The sequence below is a fragment of the Ambystoma mexicanum genome, chromosome 6q (assembly GCF_040938575.1).
Source record: "Ambystoma mexicanum isolate Mex_15411 chromosome 6q, UKY_AmexF1_1, whole genome shotgun sequence".
Taxonomy (NCBI): Eukaryota; Metazoa; Chordata; class Amphibia; order Caudata; family Ambystomatidae; genus Ambystoma; species Ambystoma mexicanum.
This window is the reverse complement of record NC_090937.1, coordinates 1,025,480,088-1,025,494,796: the sequence shown is the minus strand read 5'-3', so window position 1 is coordinate 1,025,494,796 and position 14,709 is coordinate 1,025,480,088.

The following is a 14,709-nucleotide window of genomic DNA, read 5'->3' as shown; positions in this document are numbered from 1 at the left end:
TTGCAAGTGATTCATCTCTTGGGTTTGTGTGTCTTTGGCTTCGATGTTCTCTTTTAGAGCACCTTCTACCCGCCTGGTGTGCTCCATTAGCTTCCCATGCTCAGTTCTTAGTTCCTCTAACTCCTGGAGGGTCAACTTACTTTCCTGTAACTCGGTTTTTAATTTGTTTATTTCCTGGCCTAGGGTGTCTTTCTCTTGATTTAGGGTGCCCCTCTGTTCCGCCAGGTCATCTCTTTATTTTTTAATAGTGTGGGATTTCTGGCCTCCTGATCAAATTCCTCTTGAGAGTGGATGTCTTTCACAATTAATGTATTATTTTCCTCTTTCAATTTGTCTATCTTGTCTTGTAGGAAAACCATCTGCTCTGCACAGGCTCTATTAAACTGTAATTGTTGCACAAGCTTGTGTTGACTCTGTTGCAGAGAGTCAACCCTTTTCTTTGTTCTGCTGAGTCGAAATCAGTCTTGATTTTCTCTAATAATTCAATTTGGTTCTGTGCCAGAACTGTGTTTTCAGCATGCTTTTCCCATATCACTCCTATGTGGAGGTATAAGTAGGCCGCAATTCTGGCAATTTTGCTTTTCTCCTCTTTATTTTTTGGGGCCATGTACAATTCACTAAGAGCTTGGTGTAATGAGCCATTGTCCTGCCATGTATCCAGGTCCACGGCGGTGACTTGTTGTGTGATTTCCTGTAGCCTGACATGTTCATCCTTTTCTGGCCACTCACCTGTGGCAAAAAGCTTGTGCAGGGAGTTCTCCCTAGCCATACTGATTTCTACTGGAACAGCCATCTTGGAAATGTTCTTTCTTTATTAGTTATTTGGGATTGATTTAATTTTACTTTTACAGACAGGCCTGGTCTTGGAGTATTTGTTTTGGTAGGTGATTGTACACTGTAGCACAGTATTCCAACCACACAAAGTATTGCTACCCTGCAGGTTAGTCTGCTGTGCTAGACTGTCGGGTGGTAACCAACTCGAAATCCCTGATGAGCCCCGTGTTAGGGAGAAATCTCTGTTTAGGCTGAATTTCCTAACTTAGTGAGTCCCCCAGCAGCTTTGCTGGATTTTTGGGGTTTATTTTTCTTCTCCTGCCAAGAGTGAGACTCTTTTACCCTCACTCTTGAACATGATTTAGTGTGTTCCTTTGACTCTAGATGTGTTTAATGGGCTATGGGGTCTTTTACTCCATAGGGCTTCATGTGTTTTTGTGATGTGTGTTACACAGCACCCTCAGTGCAGTAACACATGGGTGTCATAGTGACCCCCCAGTATAGACTCCATACCCTGGGACTGACTAATGTCTCCCAGGGCATGTAAAGTCACCATTGACTTTACTAGTCTTGAATTCTGAACAGAACTAGTACAAACCATCATATTGTGGACGTACTGGCTGGGGCAATTCGATTGCCCCGGGCGGGGTCTGTTAGTTGAGGGGGCACATCTCCGTCCCCCCTGATTGAGTTTTGGCTGGTGGCAGTGGATACTACTTTTTATATTCAACTGCGAATATTTCTCTATGGGATTTTCCCATTGTTCGAGGCTACTATCTTTATTTATTTAATTACGATAGCCCCGAACATACCGCCGGTTTATTTAATTATTATCAATTCTCCGGTTAGTATTTTTTGCCAAAACTCAGTTCTAAAATGGCGTTTGTGTTCTCTTCTGTGACTCCAACCTAAGTCGAGCCCTTTGTTCCACTTTTTGGCGGGCTTCTCCACAGAAGCCCTCCAAAGTGGTGCCACTCTGTCTGGGGTACTTAAGAGGGGTGGAGGGGGATTTAGGCACCCTGGACTGAGTTGCCTAGGCAACTCAAGTCACACTCTGTCTGGAATGGTACAAGTGGTGAGCCGGCCGGCTCATCACTTAGCATGTTTGAGTGACAGCTAGGCTGAGTGAATGGGGGTTTTCTGCATAAAAGCAGGGCTTTGGGGACTGGAACTTCAGAAGTCGCCACAGGACCTAAGAATCCGACGAAGGAGAAGCTGAGCCGACCTGCTACGACGACACCACTGGTGGAGCCCTGCTGAACCGTCTTACCATTTTTCCCAACGACAGAGGAGATCTCCCGCCGGAGAGTCTTCTTCCTTTGACTGGTGGGGATGACCAGTTTCACCGTCTTTTTGCCTTCCCGACGCATCTCGTGGCCGCCTTGCCTGTGCCAAGCACCCCGGCAACCGGAATACCACATTTTACCACGACCGCGAAATAAAGGGTAATACCTTTAACCGGAAAACTCTGCGGCTGGTTTCTTCCCTGGCAGTGCAACGACCTTCATCTTTCCTCCAAGTCGAGATCTTCTCTTCCTCTGGACGACGCTGAGACTTTCACCCGCTGCCAGGAACAACTGCCACCGCTGGAGGATCCTTCCCACTTAAGGTACCGTGTTCCGCCTGGCTTCCCTTGCCACCGACTGTACGGGGTAGATTTAGCCCCCGGCTTTCGAACCTGGGTTAGCCTGGGACACCCTGGCTAAACTTGTCTGAGCCTCTCTAAACTCTTTTCAAACTCTCTGCAAGACTTTCAAAGCCTAGTGTAACTGTGTGATCTTGGGCGCATTTGTGCTCTGCTCTCTCCAAGAGTGGGCCCAGCCTATGGACTTTGGCTCACAAGTGACTTTTGCTCTTCTGCCTTGCTAAAAGTGTTCCTAAATCTTAGAGTGGTGTATCTTCACATATTCTGTCTTTACCCCTCCCTTCTTCATGAACTTATTGTAGTGCCATCTATAGTTAAGCGCTCACCTCTGTCTGGAAATAAGTGGTGTTAACTAAGACTTGTCTGATAAGGAATAAGGGTTGTATATATCATAATAGTAACTGTGTTTAGAGTGTTTTACAATAAGAGTGCTGGAGTGTTTCAAACTGTGTTTTTAAATAAATAATTATATACTTTGATACCAACGTTCTGGTCAGTGTTTGCTTGTGCTATTGTGTCTGAGTGCCTATTGTGTATACTTTTCATACTGCCTAACTCTTCTTGAGGGAAGTCTGACTGCTCAGCCACAGCTACCAGGTAAATCTGGGTGGTACAAACTGCCACCAAGTGGGTTGAATGCTAACACCTGTAGTCCTAAATCTTTTGCAGTGTTCCCAAAGGGAACTGCACAGGTTTCTGCCTAACACCCCCAAATCTGTTAAGTATTTTAATCAGGCGATACACCCTGGTCTCAGCCTAGTATGCAGCGCACAAATGAAATTCCTGTTTTGTTATATATATATATATATAGGTTCAATATTTGAGAGAAACACCACTCATATCACACCCCTTATTCAAATACCACGGGTCACGATGGACCAGGAACCAGGCCGGTTGGTAATGGCAATATTTGTTTCTTTATTTAAAATTCGAAGAAATCATACAATTTTTAATATGGGGCAGCAATCACCAATGTGGTGATAATACAAAAGGAATGTAGACAATGCACTTAAATTAACCCTTTAGCAACACAGATAGAAAACACCAGAGAATAGAGACACCTTTGAATTTTGGGAAAGATAGCACTCAAGGTAGGATTTCCCCCTGCAATATTCCTCAACCCACAAATAAGCAATTCTAAATAGATATAAGGAAGCAGCAGGTAATCAGGAATGAGGAATAAGAAAGCAAATTCAAATTCATCCTTCCCTCCCCAAACAAGAGAGAAAAATTGATCCGAAACCCTTACAATGTTAAAATGACACTCGGAAAAGGCTGAAGAAAACAATTAATGTGTGCAAAAATCCTTATATAAGTACAGTTCTCTATGGGAGCAACACTGGAAGGTTACAAGCAATCCTAAGCAATAGATTGAGAAAAAGCATACAATTTGAAAATGAATGGAAGGTTTTAAACAATTGAAAGTAAAAATAACACGTGTAAAGCTTTGCAAAAATACTCAATCCCGCCTGAAATTAACCAAATGCTTTTGAAGTGCGGTTTTTGGGTTAGGGTGTAGCTATAGATTTTAGGTACACTCAGGAATTGAAATTAAGTCTCTAGCTATTAAACTGAGGGAGATATGCAATGTAGAATAAGAGGCTTTTGAGAAAAATCGGGTAGTGAAAATAGAAAAGAAAATCAATGTGGACAAGAATAGTTTTACTCTATACAAGAGCATTCAGGCTAGAATACCAAAGAGGGACACAGTAAGCTCCAGGGTTGATTGATGAGTTCTACCCTAGTTTCCCAGCGCCCGTCCCGGCGGGTCCGGTCGCTAAAAATAGGATTGATAGTTTAGGATTTAAATTACAGGAATAACTAAATAGATAGCGCTTACAATAGAAATCAATGACAGAGTTGGAATAAGGATTCTGACAAGGTTACAAGTTACTAAGGTAAGGATAGGATGGTTAGAGATTGGGCTAGGACAAGGCAAGACAAGTTATGTTATGGTTCTATGGTTCCTATTGATACTCACAGTCCACTTTTGATTTGGATTTTGGACAGTCAGCGCTCTGGATCACCACATGGATCTGGTCTAACAAAGGACAGCTGGACAAAATCAGCGGGCATGGACTGGATACAGGGTAGTACTTCTGGTTACTGGATAAGATAGGGCATCAGTGGGATGGCAGGTTTGCAGCAGGCATACATGTAGTAGCAGCAAGCCAAGCTGGTTAGGAAGCTTCCCACAATTTGGGTAATGGGATTTTAGAATGGAGGTTTCTGATTGAGACCTTGCTGGGAATGGGGTCAGCAATGCATCGGCCTTGGCTTTGCAAAGAAAATCTGGAATCAGGATCAAAACAGGATGAAGGAAACAGGAACCGGACGCCATGCTGAAATTCAGGAAGAGAGTCAGGAATTAGTGTCTGTCCTGAGTGCTAGTCAAGGGCCCTCATTTATAATGCCAGATGACATCATTACAGTATATGACAGGGGCAGGATTCACTACGCCCGGCTCTAACAATAGGATTGGGCAAGGGCATAGTCTCCGCCTTGCTCACAGTTGGCTGGATATCAGAAAAGTGATGTCATGTTTATGAGGTGATTTTTACTGTATCTAGAAACTCCCACTTTTACTTTACTGAAAATCCGATTTTGCCAACAACAGATATTTATGTAGTTGCCACGTCTTAGTAAATCAGATACACAGGTTACATATTTTGTGCAGCACAGTTTAGTCCAGACCTCCAGTCTGTGTGACCTTGTTTCGCCTTTCTGACACATTTTGGTAATTTTACACATTAAAGATTTGGCCCACAATTCCCCAATTTTATACACAGATGTGAATTGTCCCCAGGGATGTATGTACACAATTTGACATTTGCAACATAGATGCTTTTCTGGTAATACAACATATATCACCATTTCTGTCCAGAGTGTGTCACGACATTCTATCAAGTTTTCAAACACAGCCCACAGATCCACTTTAATGCTGTGAGAATTCCACATTTTTGCCAATTTTGACAGGTGAGATATAAGTCTTTTTAAAGTTCTTTATAAGATAGTATTGACACAAATGGGAGTCATTGTCTGTCATTTTTTTTCTTCCCAGCCAACACCAACTGGCAGTTTCTTCCAAGCAGGATGGGGGGCCTCGCACTTAATTGAAGGTTTTATTGCCCTTCACACTTGAGAGGTGAGTGTCCCAAGACTGCTATTGTCCCATCCTGGGGCACAGACGAATGTCTGATGAGCTTGTGAAGTTTCTTTATCCTGGTCCATTTAAAGTTTTTCAGGCTGGCAATTAGCACTTTTGGTGTCCTGAACGTTTATGGTGTGCCTCTCTTCCTGAAGGAAGTTACAGGTCTGGACTTGAACAACTGGTATTTCTTGAGAGCTTGCAAACTTAGCCTATTTGTTTTAACCTTTATTCTCTCATTTTAAGTCTTTAATTAAACAACCCGGTTAATCAAAATAGCCTATATATGTATTATCACCAGCCACATAATCCTTTTACATTGCTAAGGCCTTCACTCAATAATTTCCTTTTAAATAGGCCATTTTTCTTCAGTCAGCAAAGCCCAGGTTACCAAACTGCTAACATTTCTTTCTTCTAAATTCGATTTTCATCTCCAGCAAATTAACACACTGCCATGGAGCTATGGTTATTCTCTTGAATGCTGGAGTTGTTCTGCAGCATGGATACATTTAAACAGGCCTGGCTTAGCTATTTAGAGTCTTTCTCTGAACAGCTGATTTTTAGATACTTTTGCAAAAGAAATTAACATTTTTCCAGTGTAAAATGAAAACAAAGCCCCTGGTTGATTTTTTTCAGAGTTGGTTTGACGGGGCTTGTCAATTTCGGATAAGGCCCGGTTTGGCTGAGCACAAGAACTTCTCCTGGTCCTGGTAGGGTTTATTATCACAGTGGTTTCAAAATGAATGGATGGAATTAGCGTCAATGCAGTTTTTACAAAGAGTGAAAAGGTTCCATTTTAAAAAGGAATCTTGGGGTTTTTAAGCAAGGCAATGCTGCCTATTTACTTAATTCCATGTTAAATGTTGCAGAGCACACTGGCACATTCCTGCAGTGTGCACTCCCCCCGCCTGAAATGTGTGTGGCAGGGTGGTGCAGCTATTTTTCTGGTGGTTGTAAAAATGCAATTTTGAGATCCTGGCACGCACGGGAGTTAGCACAGCCATTTTGCTGTTTTTTGCACCAATGCAGATCAGTGATGTAAGGCAATGCCATTGAGTTGGTCAATATATTCCACAATTTCTTTGATCTAGGGTATGAGGTTGTGTTTGCCCCTCATAGGGCAGATGAGGATGTATTAGCATTTGGTTGTGTATAGTTTGAGAAAGTAGATTACCATCCAGGTGATGATGGTTAGTAGATTTGGAAGTATATTTAGGTGTTGCATGCAAAATGATTAAAGTGGATGTTGTGTTTGCTAAGTGTCTGTCCGAGGGATTCAGAAGGAATAGAAAAGCTGTGTGTCCTTGGTCAGTAATGTTGTGGAGGTCATCTCTGATGTGAAGTGTTGCAGTCTTGTTGCTATGGAGGGGTCAGACACTTGATAGGAAGGAGTTAAGGGGATTGTTTGTGGGGATATGTTTTTAGAATTGGCTTGTGACAAAGCATTCCATGATTCTGGTGATGTATGACAGGATTGTGTTAGGGAGAATTCTCAAAATGTTCTAATTTCCCTTACGTTTTGAGACCCCCAGCAACTTTGCTGGATTACTAGGATTTGATTGTTTTTTTTTGTCTGGGAAGAGTGAGAGTCTTTTTTCCCACTCTTCCGTGTATTTTGATGTGTGTTTTACTTTTGTGTTCTTTGGTTACGGAGTTTTAAAACAACTCCATAGGCATCATATTTTTTGTGTGTCTCACATCACCTTCAGTGCAGTGGCACAGGGGTGTCTTTCAGACTCCCCAAGGTTTAAATACCTTCTCTGGGACTGACTACCATCTCCCAGAGCATGTAAAGTTAAATTGGCTTTGCTAGTCTTTTTTAATTTACTGACCCAGCACACACTATCTTCCTTTAAAATGCTGGAGGGGTTGCCTAGCTTCCCCTGAGTCAAAACACTCATGTAACAGTCAAATGTTACCCTGTTACTACTGTAAATGGCTGGTGGCACTGGTTTAGATCAACTACCGTGATCTTTCTGACCACTAACAACAGTAGCTAAAAATCGGTCAGCCATGTTTTTCAATATGGCGCCGAAGACCTATCTGTTAAAACAGACTCCGGTCAACAATTTTCGCCATTTCTTTTAGGAAAGCGCCTTCTTGTGTTTGTCTCTGCGCACCAAACCAGATTTGGTCCCTTTGTTCGTTGGCCATTGGCGGGCTTCAGTGCTGAAGCCCTCTGGCGCCAGGGTGTCTGGGGTGGACAGGATGTTAGGGAAGTACCCAAAACTCCCTGTGCTTAGTCTCCTAGGAGATCTAAATGCACTCTGGGGTGTGTGTTTGGCTGGCTGGCTGTCCGGCAAGGCCAGCCACCCCGCTGTGTGAGTGACAGCCGGGCTGGAATGAATGGGGGAAAACTGTTTAAAAGCAGGTCTCTGGGACTTGGAAAGCAGAGTCGACCACTGGAACGAAAGAACTGAAGACGAGCTGAAGGAAGAGGACTGCTGCAACTCTTGGATGACTGGTGAAGCCCTGCTGCAGGTCCGAATTGCCTGAAACTCCAATCAACAGAAAAGCTCTTCAAGGTTAACTTCTTCCCTTGAGTTTGGTGGGAACAACCAACTCGCAAGCCACCTGGACACCGCCCCCATCTGGTCGAATTTTCATCAGAGTGCTGTTGAAAACCGGATAGCCAGAGGGATGGAAACCAGCTCATGGACTTTAAGGCACTTACACCTTAAACTGACGTTGGCCTCATCCCTGGGCAATGCAGGAACCTCCTGACATCCTCCTTCTTGTCCCCACGACTGAAGCTCAGGAACAGCGAGATCTGCTCAAACTGCCAGGAACAACTGCCTCAGCTACAGCTCTTCTTCACTAACAAGGTACTGTGCAAATGCGGTCCGGAAATCTTTTCAGCCATCGCGACTGTTCATGGAAATTTCCTCAACTTCGAAGGCTTGGCCTTCCCTAAACATTCATCAAACTTTTCACCTGGCCAAATTCTTCTAAACTCCATGGAAAAGACTTAACCATTAACTACCAGAACTGTGCTATCCAATACAAAGACTCTGAACCATTGACTTTGGCCCAGGCTTACGAGATGAATTGCTGGTTGTAGTTTACTGAAACCCTTTGTCCTGCCTATGAATGCATTTGTGCTATTGATTCTTATAACCTTCTCTTTTTACATCTTTTTAAATTATATGAAGTGCCATTTTGCTCCCACTTCAGGAGAGCAAAACATATCTATTTCCTTACCGGTTGTGTATTTGTGATTTATTAGTGTGTGATATTGAGCTGCTGTTGCTAGTGTAATGTTTTCAAACTATCTTTGTAAATAAATGTATATTCTTTTACCAAGAAACCTTGAGAAAGTGTATATTTGAATCACTGTATTTGTTAGTCCTTTGTGTAACTTGTTCTACTGCTCACTTAAACTGTTGAGATAAGTGTGGCTGCTCAGCCGTTGCTTCCACATAACTGTGTAGTACAGGCTTGTACCAAAGGTGAAATTGTACTGACACTTGTAGTCTTAATTGCATGTAGTGTTCCCAAAGGGTACTGCATGTGATTCTGCCTAACAGATTGTGATGGAACAATAGTTCTCAGGATGTGTGGGTCTGGGCATGTTCTCTTGAGGAGGGGGAGATTTGACCTGTTCTGAGTGTGGTGCCATGTGAGAGGCATGAGTTGATGAAGTCGATCCGGTGTAGATTTGGGTTGACAATTAAGTTATATGCAATCTGTGCTGGACATGCGTCTTCCAGAAAGTGTGCTAGTTTAGTTTTGGTTGTGAGGGTGGCAAGTATGTCTTGGTCAATGGGGTGTAATGTGTGCCATGTGCTGGAAGATTTGGGAGTGAGGTAGAAGAGGGACAGTGGAGGCGAAGGGCTTGTCTGATGGTGTGTATTTTGAAGTTGAAGTAATCCATGACGTATTTTAATATTGAGGTATATGAACCATGGTAGGGGTGGCGTGTGGTTTGGAGGGAGATCTGATTATTTTAAAGTGTTATGGGTGTGATTGAGGGTGAATAGGAGCTCTTTGAGGTAGCAGACACAGGCACTGTTGGCTCTGCATAGTGACATCCTGTGTTTGGAATGGCTATCTCTGAAGGGGCATTGGTTATTTTGCTGGGTTCTTTTAAGGCATCTGGCTTCCTTTTTGTATTGAGAAGAACAAATATGAACCATCACTGGTTGTTGTGGTTGCGGGGTTTCAATTATTTGAGGGTGGCCATGTGGTTGAATGCTTAGGTGATTGTGGCGTTGAAAAACTGAGCAATAAAAATGAATAGCTGTGGGGAAGGAGGGTGGTATAAGATTGTGTTTATGATTTGTTTGATTTGTTTGGCTGGAGGCTGGGAATATGTGGCAAGTGGGGGATGATGTGTGCAAAGAGAACATGAAGGAAATGGCAACATGGTATGACCATGGTACACTGATTATATTTTGTGCAGAAAGCATATTTTAGCAGGATGACAGAAACTCAAGGGTGTTGCAGCTATGTGTGTGGAGTAGGCTATGTGCTGGGTAAGGTTGGAGTGGGAGAGTGGATTCATGATACTGTTCAGTATGTGGTTGTTGCTTGTGTGCAAAGTGCATACATTGAAATTGCCAAGGCACATGATGCAGGGGGAGCAGTGGTTGGTAGCAGTGAAATCAGACTATTCAGTGTAAACGTCGGGTTCGTGTGTTGGGGTGGTAAATTAGGTGAACTATTGTGGGGTTTGGGTGTGATGGAGGGGAGCAACCGATTACGAGGGCTTATAGTTGCTGAGTGTGAGTGCATCTTTGTAAATTTTTGCAATGCCACCATCTGTTTTCTGTGGCCACTTCCTGTGTGGATAAGGTATTGAGGTGGGAGCATGTCAGGGATACACGGTGTGCAGAAGGATTGTATGTATAACTGTCTGAGAAAGAGCATGGCTGTGAAGTGTGTGGTAATTGAATTTGTGTGTGTATGTGCCAGTGCAGTGTTGGTTGAGAATATATGTGTATGTAAATAATTGTCTCAGTTGAGTGATGTGCTGGACTTTAGTGTGTATGTTGTTTGAGTAATGCACTTGTGGCACCCACTGGAAAACAGTGGCCTAACAATGGCCACTGAATGATACATAGATAGATATGATCTCCTACCCTTTGCTTTGTCCACCATTTTCTCATGATGCCCTTGCGATTGGATGCTTATAGGAATTTGCTTATATTCAAGAACTAATGCAAAAGTAGTTTAACAGCAAACAGATACAGATGGGGAATAACATGTCATTTTTCTTTTAAGTTTCTTTGAAGCAGCATCTGGATCACAGTATGAAGGTAAGGAACTGCTGGCAGGGTTTGTGGAGGGGATGAGTAGCGGGTTGACATAGTGCTTGACTGCAAGACATGGATGTAATTTGAGGATCTCTCTTTGGTACCCCCGTAGAGGTTGGAAGAGCAGTGTCATGGGGAGAAGGCAAAATATGAGCCTTGTTTTCTTTGCGGGTTGGTCTGAAATTGGTATCAGCAGTACATAATTGTATCCACAGAGAACAGCTGTGTTTCTTTTTTTTTTAGTTAAGGAATGTGTACAGTTAGCATATTTACTTATTGTAAAAATGTTTGCTTTCATGTGGTTGTGGATTGGCAAAAGTAATGCTTGAATGATCTTGGACAAGTATTAAAGGAAGCATGAAATCAATCAGTCCTACATAATGATCACATTTATTAATGACTTTTGAAGGCAACTCTCTATTGGAAACACTCGACGCCACTCTCTCAGACTCCATCGACTAACCCATGCCTCTGACACAAAGCACCTGCAAAACGAAACCATCCGCAACCTGGTATATGCAACAACTCAACCTCAGCAAAAGAGTCATCAGGATACAAGAGAAAACGTGGCGCCACACCAGAGCCACATCCGACCGGTTGTTCCTCAAGGAACTCTGTGGAACGCGCTGACAACTAATCAACACAGCCTCCTACTATCAGAATACCATAGCAGAGTCCGACAAAAAAAGTAGATCCCTGTTGAAAGCAGTCAAGCACTATGTCAACCCGCTGCCCAACCCTGCCATAACATACTGCATCGAAAAATCCACCTCCATCAACACCTTTTTCGTTGACAAAATCAGCAAGATTTTCCAGCACATAGATGCCAGCTCGATATCCACACACCCACCGCACGATCCTCCTTGCAAAATCTCCACAACCTGGACAGCATTCAAGACACTGCAGACAGAGGACCTTGTAGAAACCCTGACCATCTTTCCAGCATCCAACCTCAAGACGCTCTCTGAAGAAGCTCTACCTACCTGGAGATCATCAACAGACTCCTAACTCAAGGCGCACTCCCAAAATTCCTAAACACAAGACACATCCTCCCTCTACTAAAGAAACCCACTCTCGATCCCGACCACCTAGGTAATTATCGACCACATCACCTATCTTTCTTTCCTAGGTAAGATCATTGAGAAAGCAGTAGCTGCACAACTGCAGCAATACTTCAACATCAACAATCTCCTCCAAACTTACCAATCCGGATTCAGACCCAGAAACAGCACAGAGACAGCAACCAAACACATGGCCAACAACACCCTCAACATCCTTGATGACAGCTACCCCTGCCTCCTGTTTCTACTCGACCCCTCAGCCACTTTTGACACAGTAGACCACCAGGAGCTTATGGACATCCTACATCGGTGTATGGGGATGAGAAACCTTGTCCTACACTGGTTCAAGTCCTACCTCTCAAACCGCAAGCAGTTTGTTAAAATGGACTCTTCTAGATCACCAATGCTACCTGTCACATGTGGATTCCCGCAGGGTTCCACCCCCTACCCTGTGATCTTCAATCTATACATGGAGTCGCTGGGAGCCCTCCTAGTCACACACATTATTCACATCCACCAATAAACTGATGACGCACAGCTATACCTCAAGATCGACTCGATCAAGAACATCCATAGGCTCAAAACCTGCCACTCGCTGAGCCAGTCTGGGATGACCAGTGCATACTTGAAGCTCAACCACTCCAATACCGAATTCCTACTCCTCAACAGCAGCACCAAACACCCAGACATACAGACCTGGCTTTCAACCATGAACGCTGAGGGCTTCACACCTGAGCTCACATCCTGCACCAAGTCCCTCAAGTTCCACATCGACAAGCACCTCTCCTTCAAGACACACATAGCTAAGAAAACTCTGGTCCTATCCCACCGGGATGGGGTAATACACTCCTCAAAGGTCTCTCGTTGTGCCCCCTTATGTCTCTGAGAAGTGTCCTACACACTGCAGCATGCCTCATCAAGGGTCTACACAGAGACAACTGCATCACACAGGCCCTCATCGACCTTCACTGGCTCCCACTGGACACTCAAATCACCTTCAAGTCTTGCTGCATCATCTATAAGGCAGTTTCCCTCAAGTCACCCAGCTAACTCGCAGGAGAAATTCAGCATCTCTGGGGAACAGCACACCACTAGAAGCCAGAACACATACAGACTTGAAATCCACCGCTGCAAAAAGTAAAGGACCAGAAAACAAGCCATCTCTGTCTACGCCCTAAGACTATGGAACCTCCACCCTGTCAGTATCAGACTCACCCCCACGCTCCTACAATTCAGAAAGGAACTCAAGACCCCCCCTTTCAAGGAGTCTCTCCTTCTCAACACCTAGGCCATCACATCACCACTCGCACCATCTGACTCGCTAGACGCTACCTGCCCAACTCCTCCCCACCACCAAATACAGGTGTACCCCTCCACTGTGCCCCTCTGTTTCCTACTCCCGCTGTATATCTGTTCTGTTGCTACCTCTGAAAAGCGTTCCGTTATACATCTGTAATATTGTACACCTCTGTAAAGCGGTCCGTTATGTATCTATAACTCTGTATACCTCTGTAAAGCGCTGCACTGCTTCTCGAAGATAGGTCTTCATTCAATAAATACAATAATAATAATAATAATAATAAAGGTCCAATGATAGCTCTCATACAAACCTTAGTGCACTTTCACATGTAGCGTTTCGTGATGTATTTTTTTTAAAAAAAACATTATTTTAGCACAGCTTCTCATGTCACATTTAAAAGATTCCCAGTTTATATTTTAAGCATCAATAACTTTTGTTGGAGAAAATGTTTCCTAACTAGCTGGAATCTGATTGAATGAATGTATATTACTTTGTAAGTAAGTATTTGTTACTACCTACATGTCCCATGCCGTTCCGGAATTGATTATACAGTCCTGATTTCTTTATTTGCCTTCTGGGTCTTGTCATCCTTGATTTAAAATTGGAAAGCGAAAACTACAGCTCCCAAAATGCACAACAAAATTAGGTCTGAATCAGCAGTTCCCAAATTACATGCGCAAAGAAAATTCCACATTTTGGAGTCTGCATGTAATGCACTATGGCACCTCCACAATTGCATAATACCTTTACCTCAGCGTAAAAGCAGTGCGGAGCAACAGAAGAACATATGAATCCAAATGACAACTTTCAAAGTTATTTATTGCAGTCTTACAGCACTTAACACTATCTGTCAGCTTTGCAATTGCATTGATATTTTCCTCAATATTGCAAGAGGTGCAAAAACGTCTCCCTTTTCTAGGTTCTTTGCACAGTAGCATATAGGCAGTCCTTAAGAGGCTCTGTGAGGTAAGAGTGGGAGCGACGTAGAGGGTCATGATGGGGGTTATCTAAACATGCATGACATACCTTACACGAGGGCAAGGCACATGAGGCAGTGCTTAGTAAATATCAGATGCACATAATGTGCCAGGCTTCCCCGGAAAATCCAGTGATTGTACATGGGGCCTCATCAGGAGTTGGGCAGATCGGTTGGAATGTGGCAGTAATGCTATTACCGCTGCATTACCGCTCCGCCAATCTCGAGTTTGGGTTGAAAGAGGGAGGTTTACCTCCAGTTTTTCGCTGGGCTGGTCTGGTCTGGTCTGACCAGGCCTACAGAGCGGCCCGCCAGCAGAACTTGTAATGCAGCGGCAGAGTGATAATGGCGCCGGCAGCACTACCGGCGCCGTTATCAATCTACTGCCAGAGTCGTAATGAGGCTCACTGAGTATTAACCATATGGTTAAAACCCATGGGGCCTCCCGCACCAACACCCACATGCAAAACAACACTCACAGATGCCAGTTCTGCCTGGTTCAGAACCTATCCTCTCATCCTCTCCTCACTAACCTCCCCACCCTTCTTCC